Below are 4,540 nucleotides of genomic sequence, written 5' to 3'. Positions count from 1 at the left end.
TAAAGAATTTAAGAGATAGAGAAAAATTTTACATGTTTAGAGGTCATTCCCCCTCAAATAGACACTGGCATTTTGAGCCCTGCATAGTGAGCCACAAATATGATAAAATTCAATATTCTCCTGCACTGAGAGTAGGCAGGAGATAACTGATACTCTCTTGGCTGTACAAGTGACGACATAGGGGAGTGGTATCAACCAGCTTGAATGCAATGGAGAAGCTATGGAAAAGATTGTCCAGTCATTTTGGTTCCAGGGAGGGAAGGGGTTCCTGACTTCCCTCACACATTGGTGCCCTTAGGACATTTTTATTCCTCATATCTGTCCTTGATGTCCTGCCAATGCTATTCAAAACTGGACCCAGTTGGATGGCTGTGGTGCCTGGTTTGGAACAGAGCTGGATGCTGCTAAAGTCTCCCCACAAGTCATTGCTTGCAGAAACTGGAGCTGGTGCTGATGTCGTGACAGGAGCAGGAGAATCCAAATCTAAAAGGATATCTGCATCACTACCTCCATGGTTAGATTTTGGAATGGGTGGTGGGGTGACATGATTGCTGATGGCAACTGAGGAGGACGGTGGGGGAATAGTGACTTTGCCTCCAGGTGGGGGTGGGAGTAAGCTTAAGTCCCCACCCACTGTAGTCTTAGGCTTAGAAGCACCTCCTTTCAACTTGATGGTCTGTCCTTCCTTGAACCCCAGATCCAACTTGGGACGAGTATCCATTTCTTGAGATTCTTTAGAAATCTCAGATTCCTGCTTTACCCACTTGAAGTGATCTTGCAAAGAGACATTAAAGTCGAAGGCATCTCCCCGATCTGCAAAGCCAGTGCCAATGAAAGCACTGCGCCCAGTACCATCCTGGATCCGGATTACAAAGTAGAGGCTGGAATCTGTCACTTTCTCCACAGCAATACCAGGATATTGTTCTACTGGTGCCTGAGCAAAGAGCTCCCCTGAAACTTTATCCTTGAGTTTGATATAGGCAACCTTTCCTTTGGAAGTGATTCGGAGGCGACCAGTCCAATCAGGCTGGTCTAATTTCCAGTCAGACGCCCTGTAGCTGCGGTTGGAGGCCCGGGGCGGAATCCGATAGACGCTGACTTCCGGCTTTACACACAGCACCCACTTGTACTCCGACTCGGTCGCCATCTTGGCTGCGCTATCCGTGCCGCCCAGGGAATTACATCTTTGATAAGCTTCTCAAATTGGCTATTACTGGCATATATAAAGGCTACCAATTTGTAGACACTGATTTTATACTCTGAGACATTACTTTGTATTTATTGATCACTTCTAGGAGTCCTTTTTTTTTTTTTTTTTGGTTTTATAACTTTGATGAATCTGACAATCACCAGTTAGTTCTCATTCATGGTGGCTGTCTATAGGTTTTTGAAAGTGGTAACAGGTACATAGGTAACCAAGCTACAGAGCTTGTTTGGTGAATCTTCATCTTCATTACATTTTATGGACAACTGCACATGGATATGGTATGGGACATTCCTTTTGTATTTGGCCCAGACAGCTTTGTTGAGCTTGGTATCAATTTGTACATCTAGAGTCCCCATCTCTTTCCTGGAGAATTTCCGATCTCTTTGAGTGTCTGAGGGGCACGCTTCTCGAAGCTCACTCCATGGATGTGCTTATGAATGTTGATGGTGTATTCTCAAGTCACCACTTCATTGTTGACAGAATGGTCCTTTTTCCTCTTGCCACCCTTCCTTGTGGGAGCCATTTGTTGGGCCCAAGTTGGAAAGGAATCTTCCAGGAGTCTTGTGGTTAGATCTTTGGGGTTCTCTAAGCATAAGACCAAATCATCAGCAAAGAACAGAATTTGACTTCCTTTGTCCTTATTTGGATGCTCTTTATATTCTTCTCTTGCCTGATTCCATTGGCTAGAACTTCCAGAATTATGCTAGATAGTAGTGGTGATAGAGAACTTGTTTGTCTGGTTCCAGTTCTAAGTGAAATTTGTTCTGAGCTTTCAGTTTCACTCCTTGAGTATGATATTAGCTGTAGGTTTGTTGTAGACTGCTGCAATCAGTTTAAGAAATGTGCCACCTATGCCTATATTCTTAAGTGTTCCTGTTAGAAAAGGATGCTGAATGTTATGAAATCCTTTCTCTGCATTTATTTAGAGGATCATATGATCTTTATTTTTGCTGCTATTGATATGGTGAATTACATTTTTTGGATTTGCATATTTTAAACCAGCCTTGGTATCATTGGAATGAAGTCTACTTGATTGTGAAGTATGATTTTTTTAATGTGTAGCTGCAGTCTATTAGCTAAGATTTTGTTGAGTATTTTTGCCTCAGTATTCATTAGTGAAATTGATCTGAAGTTTTCCTTTTTAGTTGGGCCTTTTCCTGGTTTTGGAATCAAGGTGATGTTTGCTTCATTGAATCTGTTGGTGAAGGTTCCTTTCTTCTCAATGTTTTGGAATAGATTCTGCAGTATGGGTACAAGTTCATCTTTGACAGTGTAATAGAATTGTGGTGTGAAGCCATCTGGTCCAGGACTTTTTTTTTTTGTTTGAAGATTTTGCATTGTTTCTGCAATCTCAGTGCATGATATTTGTCTGTTCAAGAGATCTATTTCTTCCTGGTTAAGTCTAGGGAGATGGTGTGATTCCAGATATTGGTCCATTTTTTCCATTTTTCTAATTTCTGGGGATAGAGTTTCTTGTTCTAGTCAGAGATAATCATTTGTATCTCTGTGGCATCTGTTGTTGCTTCCTCTTTTTCATTTATGATTGAGGTTTCTAGAGATTTTACTTTTCTGTTTCTAGTTAATCTGGCCAAAGGTTTATTTATTTTGTGTCTGTTTTTGAAGAACCAACTTTTTGTTTCATTAATTTTCTGAATGATTCTTTCTTAAATGATTTCATTTATTTCTGATTTAATTTTGGTTATTTCTTTTCTTCTGCTAAGTTTAGGATGAAATTGCTCTTCCTTTTCCATTTCCTCAAGGTAATTGATTAGTTTGTTGATGTGTTGTCTTTCTGTTTTTCGAATGTAGCCATCTAATGTGATAAATTTCTCTCTGAGGACTGCTTTTGCATTGTCCCATAGGTTTTGGTAAATTGTAGTATCATTGTGGTTATGTTCAAGGAATTTAATGATTTCCTCCTTTATCTCTTCCTCGATCAACTGTCATTCAGCATAAGGTTGTTAAATTTTCATGGCTTTGTGTGGGGATGAAAATTTTTGTTGGAGTTGAGCTCCACCTTTTTATTGCCTTGTGGTCTGAGAAGATATAAGGTATAATTTCAATTCTTAGTTTGGTTGAGGTTCAATTTGTATCCTAAGATATTACCTATTTTGGAGTATGTTCCATGGACTGATGAGAAGAATGTATATTCTTTAGTTTTGTGATGGGTGTTCTGTATATATCTACTAAGCCCATTTGTTCTAGGGTCACATTTAAGTCTCTTGTATCTGTGTTTGGTTTCTATTTAGAGGACCTGTACAGTTCTTTCAAAGGGGTATCAAAATTTCCAGCTATTATGGTGTTATAGGATATCATTACTCAGACCAATTAAGGCCTGTTTCATAAATCTGGAAGCATTTACGTTGGGTGCATAAATATTTAGAATTGAAATGTTGTCTTTTTGTGTTGTTCCTTTGACCAATATGAAGTGACTATCTTTGTCTTTCTTAATCTTAGTTGCTTTAAATCCATTTGTATCTGAAAATAAGATTACCACCACTCCTTTCATCTGACTTCCATTTGCCTAAAGTATTGTTTTCCATCCTTTCACACTGATTCTTGTTTTGTCCTTTAAGGCTAGACAGCATATGGATGGCTTATGATTTTTTTTATCCACTCACCCAGCCTGTGCCTTTTCAGTGGGGAATTCAAGAATTGATAAGTGTGATGGAATTCTATTCAACTTATTTTGTGAAAGTCTGTTACTTAGTTTTGTCCTTCCATCTCCATTAATTTTGAAGCTTAGTTTAGCAGGATATAATATTCTGGGCTGAAATTTGTTTTGTTTAAGAAGGTTAAAGGTAGATAACTTCTTGTGTGGAAAGTTTCAGCTGAAAAGCCCACTGTCACCCTGATGCATTTGTTCCCATATGTCAGTTTGCACTTACTCCTGGGTGCTTGCACCATTTTCATTTTTTTTCTTGGCTTTGGACAGGTTCATTACAATGTGTGCTGGAGAGGCTCTGTTTGTGTTGAGATGACCTGGGATTCGATATCCCTCTAAAAGAAGTGTTTTAGAATCTTTAGTGAAACTTGGGAAATGTTCACTTATGATATCCTCCATTAGGGCTTCCATTCATTGGGATGTTCTTCTTCCCCTTCTGGGATCCCTGTAATTTGTATGATTGAATGCTTCATGAAGTTCCATAATTTTCTGAGCAAATATTCTGCTTTCTATCTCTTCTTTTCTGCATCTTAACTGCCTGGGTTAGCTCAACAGCTTTATCCTCTGGCTCTGAGATTCTTTCTTCCCCATGGTCTAATCTGTTACTGATACTTTCTACTGCATCTTTAAGTTCCCTGATTGACTCTTTCAGTTTCTTAAGCTCCACC

At 39.2% G+C, this 4,540-nt stretch overlaps 1 pseudogene across 1 annotated transcript; it reads right to left on the bottom strand.

The window, feature by feature from the left end:
• Positions 1-201: 201 nt before the first annotated feature.
• On the bottom strand, positions 202-1,163 carry LOC128593712 (adaptin ear-binding coat-associated protein 1-like; annotated as a pseudogene). Its single transcript, XR_008382400.1, has one exon. The product of XR_008382400.1 is annotated as an adaptin ear-binding coat-associated protein 1-like (transcript).
• Positions 1,164-4,540: the final 3,377 nt, after the last annotated feature.

This window comes from Nycticebus coucang, chromosome 9 (genome assembly GCF_027406575.1).
Source record: "Nycticebus coucang isolate mNycCou1 chromosome 9, mNycCou1.pri, whole genome shotgun sequence".
Taxonomy (NCBI): Eukaryota; Metazoa; Chordata; class Mammalia; order Primates; family Lorisidae; genus Nycticebus; species Nycticebus coucang.
This window is presented reverse-complemented; position numbering and strand designations above follow the sequence as displayed.